Raw genomic sequence first — 20,092 nt, forward strand, 5'->3', positions numbered from 1 at the left:
GCATTGTCATTTTGATTTGCATCTCTCAGGTAATTAGTAACTTTGAGCATGTTTTCCTGTGTCTCTTGGCCTTCCTTCTGTCTTCTTTTTAAAAGATTCTATTTAGGTCTGTTGCCCCCCCCCCCTTTTTATTGGATCATTTATCTTCCTTTTATTAAGTTGTATAAGCTGCCTGTAGAAGTTGGAGATTAAAACCTTTATCAGTGATAACATTTGCTTTCTTGTTTTGTTGATGGATTCTTTTGCTGTCAAAAAGCTTTTTATTTTGATGTAGTCCCATTTGTTTATTTTCTCTTTAGCTTCCATTGCCCTATGGGCAGTATCAGTGAAGAAGTTCTTTCAGTATATGTCTGAAATTTTGCTGCCTGTGGATTCCTCTAGTATTTTTATGATTTTCCGTCTTATGTTTAAGTCCAATATCCATTTTGAGTTTATATTTTGTGTATGGTGTAAGTTGGTGATCTAGTTTCTTTTTTCTTTTTGCATGTACCTGTCCAATTTTCCCACCACTTATTGAAGAGAATGTCTTGACTCCATTGTATGTTGATGCCTCCTTTATCAAATATTAATTGAGCATAGTCGATATCTGGATTCTCTATTCTATTCCATTGATCTATATGTCTGTTCTATGTGTCAGTATCATGCTGTTTTGAGAACAGTGGCTTTGTAATACAGCTTGAAATCTGGTATTGAGATCCCTCCAACTTTATTCTTCTTTCTCAGGATTACTGTGGCTCTTCAGGGTCTTTTTTTATTCCAGATGAATTTTTGGAGAGTTCTTTCTAGGTCTGTGAAATATGCCATTGATATTTTAATTAGGAGTGCATTGAATCTATAGATTGCTTTGGGTAGTATGGGCATTTTAATGATGTTGAACATGGTATGTTCTTCCATCTGTTTACATCTTCCTCTCTTTTTTCAGTGTCCTGTAGTTTTCCGTGTATAGCTCTTTTACCTCCTCAGTTAAGTTTATTCCTAGGTATCTTAATTTTTTTGGTGTGATGGTAAATGGAATTGCTTTTTTAGTCTCTGTTTCTGTAAGTTCACTATTTTTTTAATAAATATATTTTATTGATTTTTTACAGAGAGGAAGAGAGAGGGATAGAGAGTTAGAAACATCAATGAGAGAGAATCATCGATCAGCTGCCTCTGCACATCCCCCACTGTGGATGTGCCCACAACTAAGGTACATGCCCTTGACCAGAATCGAACCTGGGACCCTTGAGTCTGCAGGCTGATGCTCTATCCACTGAGCCAAACCGGTTTTGGCTGTAAGTTCACTATTGGTGTATAGAAAGGCCATAGATTTCTTGGCATTAATTTTGTATCCTGCTACATTGCTGAATTCATTTATTAAGTCTATTGATTTTTGATTTGCATATTTTTTGATATGCCATTTTTTAATGTACAATATCATGTCATCTGCAAATAAGGACAGCTTTACTTCTTCTTTTCCAATTTGGATGCCTTTTATTTCTTCTTCTTGTCTAATTGCAATGGCTAATACTTCCAGTACTACTATGTCAAACAGGAGTGGTGAGAGTGGGCATATCTGTGTTGTTCCTGTTCTGAGGGGAAATAGTTTTAGTTTTTGCCCATTGAGTATGATATTTGCTTTAGGTTTATCATATATAGCTTTTATGATGTTGAGGTATGATCCTTCTATTCCCACCTTGTTGAGAGTTTTTATCAGGAAAGGGTATTGGATTTTGTCACATGCTTTTTCTGCATTGACTGATATGACTATGTGATTTTTTATCTCTCAATTTGTTTCTGTGATGTATCACATTTATTGATTTGCGGATATTGTACCATCCTTTCATCCCTGGGATAAATCCTACTTGGTCATGGTGTATGATCTTTCTGATGTACTGCTGGAGCCAATTTGCTAGAATTTTGTTGAGGATTTTGGCATCTATGTTCATGAGGGATATTGGCCTGTAATTCTCTTTCATTGTGTTGTCTTTATCTGGTTTTGGTATTTGGGTGATGATGGCTTCATAGAAGAAGCTTGGAAGTGTTCTTTCCCCTTGAATTGTTTTGGATAGTCTGAGGAGGATAGGTTTTAGTTCTTCCTTGAATGTTTGATAAAACTCCCCTGTGAAGCCGGCTGGCCCCAGGCTTTTGTTTGCTGGAAGCTTTTTGATGACTGCTTCAATTTCTTCCATAGTTATTGGCATAATGAGATTTTTAGATTCTTCCTAATTGAGTTTTGGAAGGTTGAATTTTTCTAGGAATATGTCCATTTCCTCCAGGTTGGTCAGTTTGTTGGAATAGAGTTGTTCATAGTATTTTTTAACTATCCTTTGTATTTCGGTGGGGTCTGTTGTTATTTCATCTCTTTCATTTCTGATTTTGTTTATTTGGTTCCTCTCTCTTTGTTTCTTGGTGAGCTTGGCTAGATGTTCATCAATCTTGTTTATCCTTTCAAAGAACCAGCTCTTGGTTTTGTTGATATTTTGTATTGTTTCTTTGGTCTCCATGCATTTATCTCCATTCTGATTTTTATTTCCTTCTGTCTGCTTACACTGGATTTTTTTTTTGTTGCTCTTTTTCTAACTATTTGAGTTGTAGGGTTAGGTAATTTATTATCATTGTTTCTTGTTTTTTTGTTTTGTTTTTGTTTTTGTTTTTGTTTGCAGTAGGCTTGTAGAGCTATGAGCTTCCCTCTCAAGACTGCTTTTGCTGTGTCCCATAGATTTTGGATTGTTGTGTTTTCATTGTCATTTGTTGCTATGATTGTTATTTCTTCCTTGATCTCTGTGGTAACCCGGTCATTGTTTAATAGCATGCTGTTTAGTTTCCATGTGTTTGATTTCTTTAGATTGTTTTTATTGTACTTGATTTCCAGTTTTATGCCACTCTGATCTGAGAAGATGCTTGATATGATTTCTATCTTCTTGAATTTGAAAATACTTTGCCTATTTCCCAACATGTGGTCTATCTTTGTAAATGACCCATGTGCACTTAAGAATAATGTATATTCTGTGGCTTTGGGGTGAAATGTTCTGAAGATGTCACTTAATTCCATCTGGTCTAGTGAGTCATTTAGGATTGATGTTTCTTTGCTGATTTTTTTTAGAGGATTTGTCCAGTGGTGATAGTGGGGTATTAAAGTCTCCTACTATGATTGTATTGCTGTTAATCTCTCCCTTGATTTCCTCCAGGAGTTTTTTTTTTTTTAATGTATTTGGGTGCTTCTGTATTGGGTGCATATATGTTTATCAGAGTTCTTTCTTCTTGTTGGATTGCTCCCTTTAGTATTATGAAGTGGTCTTTTTTTTTTTATCTCTTGTTATGTCCTTCACTTTGAGATCTAATTTGTCAGATATAAGTATTGCTACCCCAGCTTTTTTTTTCATTTCCATTCGCCTGGAAAACCTTTTTCCATCCCTTCACCCTCAGTCTGTGTGTGTCTTTTTTTCTGAGGTGGATTTCTTGTAGACAGCAGATATATGGGTTTTGTTTTCTTATCCAATCCATTACTCAATGTCTTTTGATTGGGGCATTTAATCCATTTACTTTCTTTCTTTTCTTTTTTTAAAATATATTTTATTGACTTTGTACAGAGAGGAAGGGACAGAGATAGAGAGTTAGAAACATTGACGAGAGAGAGTCATCTACCAGCTGCCTCTTGCACCCCCTCACCGGGGATGTGCCCGCAACCAAGGTACATGCCCTTGACCGGAATCGAACCCGGGACCTTTCAGTCCCCAAGCTGATGCTCTATCCACTGAGCCAAACCGATCTCGGCTACTTTCTTTCTTTTTAAAAAAAATATTTTTTATTGACTTCAGGGAGGAAGGGGAGGGAGAGAGAGATAAAAAATATCAATGATAAGAGAGAATCATTGATTGGCTGCTTCCTGCACATGCTCTACTAGGGATTGAGTGATAACCCAAGCATATGGCCTTGACTGGAATTGAACCTGGGACCCTTTAGGTCGATGCTCTATCTACTGAGTCAAACCAGCTAGGTCCATACTATTTTTCACATTGGCTGCACCAGTCTGCATCCCTACCACCAGTGCACTAATGGTTCCCTTTTCTCCACTTCCTCAGTAGCACTTGTCATTTGTTGATTTGTTGATGATACCCATTCTGATACCTCATTGTTGTTTTATTTTTATTTTTTAAAATGATGCTTCAGATTTTCTATTTCATCTTGGGTTAATTGATAATTTGTGCCTTTTATTTTTTTATTATTTTTTAAAAATATATTTTATTGATTTTATACAGAGAGGGAGGGAGAGAGATAGAGAGTTAGAAACATCGATGAGAGAGAGTCATCGATCAGCTGCCTCTTGCACACCCCCTACTGGGGATATGCCCGCAACCAAGGTACATGCCCTTGACCGGAATCGAACCCGGGAGCCTTCAGTCCCCAAGCCGACGCTCTATCCATTGAGCCAAACTGGTCCCGGCCCTCATTGTTGTTTTAATTTACATCTCTCTGATGATCAGTGACTTTGAGCATTTTTTCATATGTCTCTTGGCCATCTGAATGTCCACTTTGGAGAAGTGTCTATTTAGGTCCTTTGTCCATTTTGTAATTAGATTGTTGTCTTCCTTTTGTTAAGTTGTATGAGTTCATTATATATTTTGGACTAGAGGTCCAGTGCACAAAATTCGTGCGTGGAAGGGGGAGGGTCCCCTCAGCCCATCCTGCACGCTCTCCAATCCAGGTCCCCCTGGGGGATGTCCAACTGCCAGTTTAGGCCACATCCTGGGGATCAGGCATCCTTCTCATAATCCTTGACTGCTGACTACAAACTGCTCACCTGCCTGCCTGCCTGCCTGATCACTCTTCATTGTCCCCCCACCCCCCCTTGCCAGCCTGGTTGCCCCCACTGCCCCTTCTGCTGGCCGGGTTGCCCCACAGCCTGTTTAGTGGTCTGTCCTGTTGCAATAGTCGCTTAGGCTTTTATTTAGATAGATATTAACACTGTATCAGATGTTATCATTGACAAATATGTTCTCACATAGAGTGGGCTCCGCTTTTGTTTTGTTGATCGTTTCTTTTGCTGTGCAGAAGCCTTTTATTTTGATGTAGTCCTATTTGTCTATTTTCTCTTTAGTTTCCTTTGCCCTAGGAGATGTATTAGTAAACATTGCTATGAGATGTCTGATATTTTTGCTGCCTATGGTTTCTTCTGAGATTTTTATGATTTCCTGATTTATATTTAAGTCTTTTATCCATTTTGAGTGTATTCTTGTGTATGGTATCAATTGGTGGTCTAGTTTAAATTTTTTTTACATGTATCTTTCCAATATCCCCAGCACCATTTATTGAAGAGACTGTCTTGACTCCATTGTATGCTCTTGCTTCCATTTCAAATATTGAGTGTAATAGGTTTGGTTGATTTCTGGATTCTCTGTTTTGTTTTATTGATCTATATGCTTATTCTTATGCCAGTACCAGGCTGTTTTGATTATGGTGGCTTCATAGTATAACTTGATATCTGATATTGTGATTCCTCCAACTTGTTCTTTCTCAAACTGCTGCAACTACTTGGGGTCTTTTTTGATCCCAAGTAAAATTTTGGAGTGTTTGTTCTGGATCTCTGAAATATGTTCTTGGTATTTTGATAGAGATTACATTGGATCTGTAGATTGCCTTGGGTAGTATGGACATTTTAATGACGTTATTTCTACTAATCTATGAACACGGTATATTCTTCCACTTGTTTATATCTTCTTCTAGCTCTTTTTTTCAACATCCTGTAGTTTTCCAAGTACAAGTCTTATCTACTTGGTTAAGTTTATTCCCAAGTATCTTAATTTTTGTTGTTATTGCAATGGTGAATGGGATTGTTTGTTTAGTTTCTCTTTCTGAGAATTCATTATTGGTGTATAAAAAAAAAGCCATCAATTTTTGGGCATTGATTTTGTATTCTGCTACATTGCCAAATTCATTTATTAAATCTAGTAGTTTTTTGGTGGAATCTTTAGGGTTTTCTATTTATAGTATCATGTCATCTGCGAATAATGGGAGTTTTACTTCCTCTGAACAAAACCAGCTAGGGCTCATTGATTTATTTTTTTTTAATTTGCATCTCTCTGATGATGAGTGACTTTGAGCATTTTTTCTTATTTGTCTTGGCCAACTGTATGTCTACTTTAAGAAGTGTGTTTTTAGGTCCTTTGCCCATTTCTTAACAACTAGATTGTTTGTCTTCCTTTTGTTAAGTTGAATGAGTTCCCTATATATTTTGGAGATTAATTATTTATCAGATGTATTATTGGCAAATATGTTCTCCCATGAAGTGGGCTCTCTTGTTATTTTGATGATGGTTTCATTTGCAGTGCAGATGTTTTTTATTTTGATGTAGTCCCATTTATTTAGTTTCCGATTTTCTAGTTATGTATCAGTAAACATATTGCTATGAGAGATTTCTGAGATTTTGGTGCCTAAGGTTTCTTCTAGGACTTTTATGGTTTTACATCTTACATTTAATTCCTTCGCCCATTTTGAGTTTTGCTTGTGTATGATGTAAGTTGGTGGTCTAGTTTAATATTTTTGTATGTATCTGGCCATTTTCCCAATACCATTTATTGAAGAGACTGTCTCTGCTCCAATGTATGCTCTTGCTTCCTTTATCAAATATAAATTGAGCATAGTGGTTTGGGTCGATTTCTGGGTTCTTTGTTCTATTCCATTGATCTATATGTCTGTTATTGTGCCAGTTACAGGCTGTTTTGAGTACAATGGCTTTGAAGTATAACTGGATATCTGGTATTGTGATTCCTTCAACTTTGTTCTTCTTTCTCAGGATTGCAGCAGCTATTTGGGGACTTCTTTTGTTTCCTATGAATTTTTGGAGTGTTTGTTCTAGTTCTGTGAAATATGCCATTGGTATTTTAATAGGGATTGCATTGAATCAATAGATTTCTTTGGGTATTATGGACATTTTAATAATGTTGATTCTATCAATCCATGAAGATGGTATATTCTTCCACTTGTTTATATATTTTATTTTAATTAAAAAATATTTTTTATTTATTTTTTACAGAGAGAAGGGAGAGAGTTAGAAACATCGATCAGCTGCCTCCTGCACACTCCCCTCCCCCCACTGGGTGTGCTCTTGACCAGAATCGAACCTGGGACCCTTCGGTATGCAGGCCAACACTCTATCCATTGAGCCAAACCACTTAGGGCTATATCTTTTTTTTTTTTTTTTAATATATTTTATTGATTTTTGTACAGAGAGGAAGGGAGAGAGATAGAGAGTTAGAAACATAGATGAGAGAGTCATCGATCAGCTGCCTCCTGCACACCCCTACTGGGGATATGCCCGTAACCAAGGTACATGCCCTTGACCGGAATCGAACCTGGGACCTTTCAGTCCCCAAGCCGACGCTCTATCCACTGAGCCAAACCGGTTTCGGCAGGGCTATATCTTCTTGGACCTCTTTTTTCCAATGTCTTGTTGATTTCAGAGTACAGATCTTTTACATTCTTGGTTAGGTTTATTCCTAAGCATATTAATTTTTTGTTGCAATGGTAAATGGGATTTTTTAAAAAATTTCTCTTTTGGAGAGTTCATTATTGGTGCATAAAATGGTATGGATTATTTGGTATCCTGCTGCATTTCCAAATTCATTTATTAAACCTAGTAGTTTCTTAATAGTCTTTTTTTTTTTTTTTTTTTTTTTTTTTTTTTTAATTTCTTTATTGCCGAAACCAGTTTGGCTCAGTGGTAAAGTGTTGGTCTGCGGACTGAAAGGTCCCAGGTTTGATTCTGGTCAGGGGCATGTACGTTGGTTGCAGGCACATCCCCAGTAGGGGGTGTGCAAGAGGCAGCTCATCGACGTTTCTAGCTCTCTCTCTCTCTCTCCCTTCCTCTGTAAAAAATCAATAAAATATATTTTTAAAAATTTCTTTATTGAATAAGGTATTACATATGTGCCCTTATTCCCCTATTACCATTTTAACCCCCACCCCCCCACTCATGCTCTCACCCCATTGTCTGTTGATTATGCTTATATGCATGCATACAAGTCCTTTGGTTGATCTTTTGATGGAATCTTGAGGGTTTTCTATGTACAGTATCATGTCATCTGTGGATAATCCATTTACATTTAAGGTTATTATTGACTAGAGACCCAGTGCATGAAAATTTGTGTACTCAGAGGGGAGGTCCCTCAGCCTGGCCAGTCCCCTCTCACAGTCTGGGACCCCTCAGGGGATGTCCACCTGCTGGCTTAGGCCTGCTCCCTGACTAGACATCCCTCTGGTAGCCCAGGAGCCCTTAGGAGATGTCTGATTGCAGCTTAGGCCCACTCCTCCAGGGCCTAAACCACAGTTGGACATCTTAGTGCTGCCAGGGAGGTAGGAGGGGTTCCTGCCACTGCTGCTGTGCTTGCAGCTTTCAGCCCAGCTCGTGGCTGAGCAGAGCTCCCCCTGTGGAAGTGCACTGACCACCAGGGGCCAGCTCCTGCGTTATTTTATAGGATAGGTAGTTATTTATTGCCATTAAATTTTTATATGCCTAGGTTTCTCTTTCTCTTTCTTCCTCACACTATAGCAGTCTCTTTAGCATTATTTGTAACACTGGCTTGGTAGTGATGAACTCCTTTAGACTTTTTCTTTTTGTCTTGGAAACTCTATATTTCACTGTCTATTTTTAAAAATATATATTTTATTGATTTTTTTACAGAGAGAAAGGGAGAGAGATAAAGAGTTAGAAACATCGATGAGAGAGAATCATCGATCAGTTGCCCCTTGCACACCCCCTACTGGGGATGTGCCCGCAACCAAGGTACATGCCCTTGACCGGAATCGAACTGGGACCCTTCAGTCCCCAGGCCGATGCTCTATCCACTGAACCAAACCAGTTTCGGCTCACTGTCTATTTTTAATGATAGCCTTGCTGGATATAGTAATCCTGCTTTCCATTACCTTTAGTACTTCATGCCATTTTCTTCTGGCCTGTGGAGTGTCTGATGAGAAATCAGGTGTCAGCCTTATTGGAGCTCCTTTGGAGGTAACAATTTTCTTTTCTCTTACTGCCTTTAAGATTCTCTCTTTGTCTTTAATTTTTAGCATGTTAATCATGATGTGCCTAGGCAGAGGCCCTTTTTGGTTCCTCTTGTTTGGGACTTTTTGTGCCTCTTGAATTTCTGTGACTTTTTCCTTCACCAGGTTATGGAAGTTTCTGCCATTTCTTCAAAAACATTCTCTATCCCTTCCTCCCTTTTTATCTCTTCTACAATGCAAATATTGTTATGTTTCATGTTGTCCCACAGCTCCCTTAGGTTGCCCTCCAGTTTTTATTTTATTTTCAATTTTTTTAAAATTTCTTTATTGATTAAGGTATCACATATATGTCCTCAATCCCCCATTCCAATCCCCTACCCCATCCCCACTCATGCCCTCACCCCCCTATTGTCCTCAACCACTGATTAGGCTCATATGTGTGCACATAAGTCCTTTGGTTGATCTCTCCCTTTTATTCCCACCCTCCCTTTGAGATCCAACAGTCTGACCCATGGCTCCTTATCTCTGGGTCTGTTCTTGTTCATCAGTCTATGTTGTTCACCATTTCCCCTAGATGAGTGAGATCATGTCCTACTGGAAATATACTCATAAGAATAAAAAATGAGACAACCAATAATCGTTATGCTGAAAGGCATATGAATCAGTCTGTAGTGAGTTTCCTTCTGGGCCAACAGTTCTTTTGAGACCCAATTTCAATGTCAAACAGTTCCTTATGTGTACATGTCAGCAATGATATTTCAGTTCTGGATGGTGGGCAAATGGTGGTAATGCAGGTCCAACCCTCTCTGGTTTGGTCCTGGGCATCCTGCAGTGATACACAGTTGCTGTCTGCTATTAGGCAAGGTGTCATCAGCATCTTCCATCTCTGGACTGCTTCTCTTCTGTCTTCATGGTTGGAGTAGTCCTGTCAATTCCTCTCTGTTGCCATAATCCACATAATCTCAGAGTTGTTTTCTTACTTCCAGGGACTTCTGCCCTTCCTGGGTGCAAACTATCTCACCAGCTGCGTCTCCTTGCCAAATTCAGGCTGAATTCCTCTCGTTTCAGCTGCTTCCTTTACACACTCCCGGACAAGGCTCAAGACACGTTCGTCTATTCCGTTGCCATCTTCCCTCCCTCTCTATGCCCTCTAGTTTTAAAATTGTTTTTTCTTTTTGGTTCTCTGATTGAGAGATTTTTTCAATCCTGTCTTCTAATTCGCTGATCCAATTCTTAGCTTCCCCTAATTTGCTGTGTATTCCTTCCACTATCATCTCTGTCATTCTTTATTTCTGTTTTCATAGTTACTATAGTATCTTTTCTCATGCTGTTGAGCATCTTTACCATTATTATTCTGAACTCTATATTAAATAAATTTCTTATCTCCATTGTCTCTTCCACTGGAGAAGTCTCTTGTTTTTTTGTATGTAGGTTGTTTCTTTGTCTCCTCATTTGGGGTTCCTGTTTGGGTTTGAGAGTATGTATTAGATAGATCTGCTATGCCTCTCAATCTCTAGTGCAGGACAATGCCAAATGCTGTTTTTGACTAATTAGATCAGGCAATGACTCAAATCCTCCAGAGACTACTTCTGCTCGCAGACTGATTTAGTCTTGAGTAGCCCTCAGACAATCATCCACAGGTGTGGCAAAAGTTTTTTTTCAACATGGTGGGCCAATAGCTTCTGCCTGGAGGTTAATTGTCATTCTCAGTCTCTTAATGGGCCTCAGAAACTCTACACCATGGCACAATGTGTTTTCCAATAGAGTGGGTCAACTGTTTTCCCCCTAGGCAAAACTGCATAGATAGTAATTGTCTGCACGAGAAAGATGACCTCCACAGCATAAGGGAATGGCTCAGCTCAGATAACTGGGGTGTCTGCCTTCTGTCCCTGATGCTGACTTCTGCTCACACAGCTCCAGTCCACTCTGCCCTTCCTCTGCTGGAGCACAAGGTGAGTGGTTCCAGGTGGAATTTTGTGCATTGGCCCTTTAAAATGGTGCCTGCATTTCCAGTTGTCTCTCCCTGGCATGCAGCAACCCTGCTGCTGCTTTTCACAGCCAGATATTATGTGGGCATCTGTCTCAGTTCTGATGCTCTCTACTAAGGCACCCAGCTTAGAGATTAGAGCCTAGAGTTCTCAGTGGCAATTCCCACAGCTGAGATATCTCTCTGGAACTTCAGTTGCTGTCTGTGGGAGCCTGGCCAGTCCTTTCATGCCGCCACCCCTCCTAACAGACTCTATGCAGTCTCCACTGCTATCAGCCTATTCTCTAAATATGAATCTGTCTGTTTTCCTTTCCTTTTCTTTTTTTTTTTTAAATAAATCTTTATTGTTCAGATTATTACAAATATGTTCCTCTTCCCCCCCTCAATTGCTCCCCTCCACCAGGTTCCCACCCCACCCTCTTTCCTTTCCCCATCCCCCATTGTCCTCATCCATAGGTGCAGAGTTTTTGTTCAGTCTCTTCCCGCACCCCCACTCCCCTTTTCCCCGAGAATCATCAGTCTACTTGCCTTTCATACCTCTGATTCTATTATATTCACCAGTTAATATTGTTCATCAGATTTTTTAATTCCCTTGGTTTTTAGATTCACTTGTTGATAGTTACATATCTGTTGTTCATAATTTTTATCTTTATCTTCTTCCTCTTTCTAAATAACCCCCTTCAGCAATTCATATAATTCTGGTTTGGCGGTGATGAACTCTTTTTTTTATTTGTGAAGCTCTTTATCTGTCCTTCGATTCTGAGTGATAGCTTTGCTGGGTAGAGTATTTTTGGCTGTAGGTTCTGCTATTCATCACCTTGAATATTTCTTGCCATTCCTGTCTGGCCTGCATGGTTTCTGTTGAGAAATCAGCTGACAATCATATGGCTGCTCCTTTATAGGTAACTACCTGCTTTTCTCTTTCTGCTTTTAATATTCTCTCTTTGTCTTTTGCTCTTGGAATTTTAATTATGATGTGTCTTGGTGTGGTCCTCCTTGGATTCCTTTTGTTTGGGGTTCTGCGTGCTTCCTGGACTTGTAAGTCTATTTCTTTTCCCAGGTGGGGGAAGTTTTCTGTCACTATTTCTTCCAGTATTCTTTTGGTATCTTGCTCTCTCTCTTCTTCTGGAATCCCCATAATTCTGATGTTGGTTCGTTTGAAATTGTCCCACAGGTTTCTTACACTATCTACAACTTTCTGGATTCTCTTATCTTCTCGCTTCTGCAGAGGAGTGTCCTCTGGCTTTTTGTGTTCTAAATCTTTGTCTTGATTCTTGCGATCTTCCATTCTGTTTTTAGGACTTTGTATAATATTTTTTATTTCAGACAATGTTGTCTTCATTTCTAGTTGATCTCTTTTCATATCCTCATAGGTCTCATTTATTTTATCGGCCTTTTTTAGGATATTGTTGAATAACCTTATAACTGTAGTTTTGAACTCAATGTCCAATCTTTTCTTTTCCTCCATCTCCTTCCTTTGTGTCCTTCTCTTGTCTGCATTTAAAAAATTATATTTTATTGATTTTTCACAGAGAGGAAGAGAGAGAGAGATAGAGAGTTAGAAACATCGATGAGAGAGAATCATCAATCAGCTGCCTCTTGCACACCCCCTACTGTGGATGTGCCCACAACCAAGGTACATGCCCTTGACAGGAATCGAACCCGGGACCCTTCAGTCCACAGGCCGACGCTCTATCCACTGAGCCAAACCGGTTTCGGCTCTTGTCTGCATTTTAGTTGTTTCCCTGATTTGATGGAATAGCTTTGTGTGCTATGTGTTCTGGTAGAGCCCAGTAGCACAGCCTTCCCAGTTACCTGCAGTGGACAGTCTTGGTATAGCCCTTTGTGGGCTGTGTGTGCAGTCTTGTTGTTAAGCCTTGCTTATTGTTGGTATCACTGGGAAGTGTTGATCTCCAAGCCAATTGGCTGTGAGGATCAGCAGTGTCTCAGCTAGGAGGGCTTCTGTACTCCGCTTGGATAGGGCAGGGTCTCGGGGTGGCGCAGACAATTTTTGGTTTCCTGTCAGTTTCACCTTAGAAAACTCCTTTTAGCAGAGAGTTTCGGAAGATTGATTGCAGGTATGCTCACCTCTTTGGTAAAGGCGCAGACAAGCTTTGGATTCCGGCCAATCCTTCCTTAGAGAAAGCCAGCCTCTGGGAGAGCTTCTGTGCTCAGCCACAGATGGGGTGGAGTCTTGGGTTGGTGCAGACAAACTTTGTTTTCCCTTTGGCTCCTCCCCAAGTTCCACAGTAATGGCCTCTGGCTTCACACACCTCAGAGAGATCTCCGCCCACTGCCTGACAATATGGCCTCTCCCTGTCTGGGGCCGTCTATCAGAGTAATAGGCTGATTCTGTTTTCCTCTCGAACAAGAAAGCCAGCCACGCGTTAGCTGTCTGCCCTCTCCCCGCACTGGGAGTAAGCCAGCAGCAATCTCGGTCCGGCCCTTCCTCTCCCCATGCTGGGAGTAAGCCAGCGCCTTTTCGCGCACACAGTTCTCCGTACCTTCACAGTTCCTAAGGTTCAGCGTGCCTTCTCTCTCCTTCCCAGATGGCAGAGCCTCCTCTCAGCTAGCCGCCCGGTGCTTCAGGGCAATGCCTCCCCTGTTTTCCAGTTCTAAATTCAAATTTGTTGTGGTAGGCTGCATTTGGGTGTCTACCCTATGCTGCCATCTTGGTTTCTCCTGTTTTTCTTGTTAGTTCAGTTTGTTCACAATGATTCCACATATGAGTAAAATCATACGATACTTGTATTTCTCTGACTGGCTTATTTCACTTAGCATAATATTCTGCAGGTCTTCCATGCTGTTGCAGAGAGTAAAATTGACTTCTTTTTTTTTTATGGCTGGCTAGTATGTAGAAAATTTGCTCTGCTAGCCGAAACCGGTTTGGTTCAGTGGATAGAGCACTGGCCTGCTGACTGAAAGGTCCCAGGTTCGATTCCAGTCAGGGGCATGTACCTTGGTTGTGGACACATCCCCAGTAGGGGGTGTGCAAGAGGCAGCTGGTCAATGATTCTCTCTCATCGATGTTTCTAACTTTATTCCTCTCTCTTCCTCTCTGTAAAAAATCAATAAAAAAAATATATTTTTTTTAAAGAAAAGAAAAAAATATATATGTAGTTATTAGTTTTGGTGTCAATGAGAGGAAGTGAGCTCAGGATCTTCCTACTTTACCATCTTAAACTCAAATCTAGGAGCTTTGCTTGTGAATGCCAATTTAGCTTGTTAGTGATATGTTGTTTCCTGTGATTGATACATTGCCTATGCAACAAACTTGTCTCTGGATCACTCAATCACTGCCCCCACTCCACTTATTACAATGTTTACTTTAAAGTATATTTTGTCTGATATAAATATAGCCACCCCAGCTTTCTCTTGATTTTCATTTGCATGAAATATCTTTTTTAAAATATATTTTTTATTGAGTTAAGAGAAGAAGGGAGAGGGAGAGATAGAAACATTAATGATGAGAGCAAATCATAGGTTGAATGTCTCCTGCATGATCAATTGAGACTGCAACCCAGGCATGTGCTTTAGGAATTGAACTGTGACATCTTAGTTCATAGATTGATGCTCAACCACTGAGCTTCATCAGCCTGGCTGAAATATCTTTTTTAACCTTTCACTTTCAGTATCCAAAGTTAGTCTCTTGTATGCAGTTTATGGATGGCCCTTGTTGTTGTTGTTTAAATCTAATCAACCACTTTATGCTTTTTTATTGAAGAATCTAGTTCATTTACATCTAAAATAATTATTGATAGGTATGTATTATATATAAACTAGAAGCCTGGTGCATGAAAATTCATGCACTGGAGGTGGGAAGGATCCCTCAGCCTGGCCTGCCCCTTCTCACAGTCCAGTAGACCTCAGGGGTGGGAAGCTATCTGGAAATCAGGGGAAGGTGACACCCCATCACATCTCTGCTGCTGCCACTGCTGGCAGTGCAATCCTCGGCCAGCTCTGGTTACCTGAGCCTCAGTTGGCCCTGAGGGGCTGCGGGACTGGGTGCCACCATCTTGTGGCTGTGGGCACTGCCATCTTTGAGGGTGGGACAGTCAATTAGCATACTCCCTCCTTATTGGCTGTGGGCGCTGTCATCTTTGTGATGGTGTGAGGGTCAATTAGCATATTCCCTCTTATTAGATAGGATACACACACACATTTATTGATTTCAGAGAGGAAGAGATGGAGAGACAGAAAGATGAAAGAAGATAATTGATTGACAGCCTCCTGCATGCCTCCTACTGGGGACTAAGCCCACAACCAGGGCATGTGCCCTGACCAAGAATCAAACCATTACCTTCTGATTCATAGGTTGATGCTCAACCACTGAGCAACACTGGCTGGACTATATAATAAAACATATCACCCAAGGATATGGTTTTTTTTATTGATGACAGAAGAGAGAGAGACAGAAACATCGATGTCAGAGAGAAATATTGATCGGTTGCCTCCTGTATGTGTCCCATCCAGGGATTAGACCACAAATCTGAGTATGTGCCCTGACAAGGAATTGAACCTCTCACCTTTTGGTGCATGAGATGATGCTCAACCAACTAAGCCACACTGGCCAGGGCACCAACTACCGTATTTTTCGGACCATAAGACGCACTTTTTTCCCCCCCAGAAGTGCTCTGTGTGGTCTCTGTGTGCTTGCCCGGCTCTAAAATGGTTCTAAATGCTGCTGTTTACTTTACAGGGTTGATTACATGTGTTTATGACTGTGATGTTGGGTTTTAATGCACATAAAATATTTTAGGACACTATTTGTTTCAGAATCTTTTTTTCTTCATTTCCCTTCTCTAAAAACTGGTGCGTCTTATGGTCCGGTGCGTCTTATGGTCCGAAAAATACGGTAGTTAATTGCTTTGTAGTTTTCTATTTTTTTCTTCTCTTGCTCTCTTCCTTAGTGATTTGATGATTTTTTTTTGTAGTTGTATGTTTAGGTTCCTTTGCATTATTTTGTGTGTATCTATCTTAGATTATTTTCATTGTGGTTAATATGAGATTTACATATAACAGCTTATATTTATAACCATCCAGCTTTTAAAAATAGCTATTCCAGAAGGTAAAATGATATGTCATTATAGTTTTGATTTGCATTTCCCTAATAACTAATGTACTTATCCATTTGTATATCTACTTTAGAGAGCTGTTAATTCAGTATTTTGCTAATTTCTGAATTGGGTTTTGGGGTTGATGTTGTTGTTGAATTGTAGGAGTTACTGATTAAATTCTTGATACTAATCTCTTATTATATACTAGAGGCCTGGTGCACAAAATTCGTGCACAGGGTTGGGGTGGGGGGGAGGGGTGTCCCTCAGCCCAGCCTGCACCCTCTCCAATCTGGGACCCCTTGAGGGATGTTCAAGTGCCTGTTTAGATCCGATCCCTCGGGGCCTCTCACAATCCAGGACTGCTGGCTCCCAACTGCTCACCTGCCTGCCTTCCTGATTGCCCTTAACAGCTTCTGCCTGCCAGCCTGATCACCCCCTAACCACTCCCCTGCCATCCTGATTGATGTCTAACTGCTCCCCTGCCAGCCTGTTTGCCCCCAACTTCCCTCCTCTGCCAGCCTGGTCACCCCTAACTTCCCTCCCCTGCAGGGTTGATCACCTTCAATTGCCCTCTTCTGCTGGCCATCTTGTGGTGGCCATCTTGTATCCTGGGGGCAGGATCTTTGACCACATTGGGGTAGCCATCTTGTGTATTGGAGTGATGGTCAATCTGCATATTGCTTTTTTATTAGATAGGATACAGGCCTGGTGCATGGGTGGAGACCAGCTGGTTTGCCCTGAAGGATGTGCTGTATCAGGGTCAGGGTTCCTTTGGGGTCTGGGGCGGCCTGGGCGAGGGGCCTGTGGTGGTTTGCAGGCCTGCCACGCCCCCTGGTGACTCAAGCAGAGGCCCTGGTATATGGAATTTATTTATCTTCTACAATTAAAACTTTGTAGCCTGGAGTGGAGTCAAGCCCCCTGCTTGCTCTGTGGCTGCTGCCATTTCTTTTTGGATTTGATTACCTTCTATAATTGAAACTTTGTATCTTTGAGTGGAGGTCTAGGCCAGCCAGGGCAGGTGGAAAGCTTGGCTTTCTCTGTTGCCGGGGGCAACCCTAGCCTGCTCTCTCCAGCTCTGTGGCTGCCACCATTTTTCTTGGGATATATCTTCTATAATTGAAACTTTGTATCCTTGAGTAGAGGCCTAGGCTGGCCAGAGCTGCAGAAGCTTGGCTTCCTCTATTGCTGGTTTGCCCTGAAGGGTGTCCTGTATCAGGGTCAGGGTTCCCTTAGGGTCTGGGGCGGCCTGGGCGAGGGGCCTGTGGTGGTTTGTAGGCCTGCCACACACCCCGGCGACCCAATTGCTGGGAAAACCCAAGCCTCTCAACTACTCTTTGTGGCTGCAGCCATCTTGGTTGGGGTTAATTTGCATAGTTGCTCTGATTGGCTGGTGGGCGTGGCTTGTGGGAATAGTGGAGTGATGGTTAATTTGCATATTGCTCTTTTATTAGGTAGGCTATGAATTGCAAATATTTTCTCCCATCCTGTGACTTATTTTTTCATTCTTTTGATAGTGTCTTTGATGAGACCTGGGGCTTTTGCACGTAAACCCAAGTATTTCTGGGGAGTTTATGCTCCCCTAGCCGTGGATGTACAAATCAGGACCTTGTGAGAAGTAAGATGTTTTATTTTTTTAAGATGGGACATGAGGGATCCCCATTTACCCATCTGGGTTTGGCCCACAAGATTGGGTCCTTTCCTCCCTGTTTTCTTTAAGTGTTCAAAAACTTGGATCGTACAGGAAAAAAAGATAAAACAGAGTAGGGAAAGATTTACTCTTCAATGACTGGAGAAACAAACATGAGCCCAGTCTCAGTACTTAAGAAACCACACATGCTACAATGTGGATGAAACTTAAAACCATGCTAAGTAAAGAAGCCAGTCACAAAAGACCACTTTCTGTATAATTTCATCTGTATGAAATGTCCAGAGTAGCCAAATCTATAGAGACAGAAAGAAGAGTAACAATTTCCTGGGGTGGATAAGGCAGGGAAGGTGGTTTAGGGAGGAATAGGGAGTGACTGTTAATGGATATGGTTTCCTCCTCCTTCCCCTGGGTGATGAGAACGTTCTAAAACTGATTGTGGCATGGTAGCACAATTCTGTAAGTATACTAAAAACCATGGATTGTGCATTTTAGGAAGGTGAATTTATATGGTATGTGAATGATGGGGAGAAAAATAAGCCATCCTAAAATATTCCATTTTGACATATTGATTATTTTGAGTTAAAGATATTTAAGAAACAGCTAATAAAAAAGGGCCTCTCTGCCCTTCCTTTATCCCCCATGAAAGTAGGAATGAATCTCCTATGTGAAGATATCCTCCCTATATCAGGAGGGTAGGAGTCTTCCTTTTACCTGAGATAGGGAATTCAAGGCCAAGAAGGCTGTATAAACAAACTTTGTTATTTCTTTATTAGTTTGCTACCTCAAACTCAAACTCCTTTGTTTTGTCAAATATTTACAAATAGCTCTTTATTTGTTTAAAAAGTATAAAAGCTGCATGCATTGGTGACTTCTTTGAGTCTCATATTTCTATGGGCTCCTGGATGTACAAAATTAAATTTATTTTCTCCTCTTAATCCGTCTTCTGTCAATTTAATTTTAGACCAGCCAAGGATCCTAGAAAAGAAGGAGAAAAATTCTCTTCTCCTGCATGAATTATATGTCAATAAAGCTGTTATTAAAAAAGAGAAGGAAAGGAAAAAGGGCTGAGGCCCATGGATGACTGCCATCCTTCCTTCTGCCTCAGCGTGCTGGTGTCTTCTTCACTTGATGGAGAAGCGTAGCTGTGGACATGCTCACAGTGGGCGTGCTTCATGGTCAGCTGATAGATGAGGGTTAGGTCCACTTTCACGCCTGGTAACAACTGAACTCCAGCTGCTGCAGCAAAATGGCCAGAGAAAGGAAGACTCCCCTATTCACCCGCGCTTGCCCATACCAGTCTTCTTGATGGCAGTGCCATCAGCAAAGAAGAACTGATCTGGCCAGCACTCAGATAGGTCCCCCCACAGCCTCCTGCAAAAGAACCAGAGGAGCTGGGATTTTTGGGCTGAGAAACCCTGGGAGGACAGTCCTGGGTGGAGATATCTGAACAGACTTCTGTTGATACCACCAGTGTTAGAATAGATAGCAATAAGAGGAGAGTGGGGGAAAGAGACCAAACTATATTTTAATGCTTGTTTCTTTTACATAGCTCTTTCTAAAATGATCAGCCTTGAAAACAGTGCTTTTTAATATTAAATTATCTTCATTCTAATTAATATAAAAGGAGAATTTATATGATATCCTGATTTGTGCTTATTGTTTTAGAGTATTTTTTATTTATTTATTTATTTATTTTATTTTTTTATTTTTTAAATCAATCTTTATTGTTCATATTATTACAAAGGTTCCCAATTTCTTCCCCCCACCACCAGGTTCCCACCCCACCCTCCGCCCCCTCCCCATCCCCCATTGTCCTCATCCATAGGTGCAGTTTATGTTCAATCTCTTCCTCCTTCCCTTTCCCCGATAGTAAATCCCTTTTCAGATAGTAAATCAGTTACTTAGCATTTTCTCATATCAATAATACCTCCACATGCTCAATGATACATTTCACACAAAAGACATTTCCAAATAGGTCAACCAGCCTCATCCAGGCCCCACCCAAGGCACTCACAGATCAACACCCCAGCCCTATACTAACTCAACACATCCAGATCTAAGCCTTCATCACTTGATTCAGCACACCCTCAAGTTCCCACAAAAGTTTCCAGCCATGTCTGAGAGGCAGCGTGGGGCAGGGGCAGGTGAGGAGCGAGCTGTTACAGGCCTGGTTGCTCCGGGCCTGGCCTCTGTTGCTCTGGTTCGTTCCACAACCAGCTACTCCAGGTCTGGTCACTGCCGCTCCCGACCTAGTTGCTCTGGACTTGGCTGCTGCTGCTCCAGACCTGGACGCACCCGACCCGGTTGCTCTGGGCCCGGCTGCTCCAGGCCCGGCCACTCCGGGCCTGGTTGCTCCCAGCCTGGCAGCTGCTGCTCCGGGCCTGGCAAAACCCGACCCGGCTGCTCCGGGCCTGGCCGCTC

The 20,092-nt window shown here is 41.2% G+C and overlaps 1 long non-coding RNA gene across 1 annotated transcript in view; it reads right to left on the reverse strand.

The window, feature by feature from the left end:
- Positions 1-20,092, reverse strand: part of LOC311633802 — a 223,981-nt gene that overhangs the window by 161,719 nt on the left and 42,170 nt on the right. The gene's annotated exons all lie outside the window — the stretch shown is intronic.

The sequence above is a fragment of the Pipistrellus hanaki genome, assembly GCF_964339955.1.
Source record: "Pipistrellus hanaki genome assembly, chromosome: 1".
NCBI classification, from domain to species: Eukaryota; Metazoa; Chordata; class Mammalia; order Chiroptera; family Vespertilionidae; genus Pipistrellus; species Pipistrellus hanaki.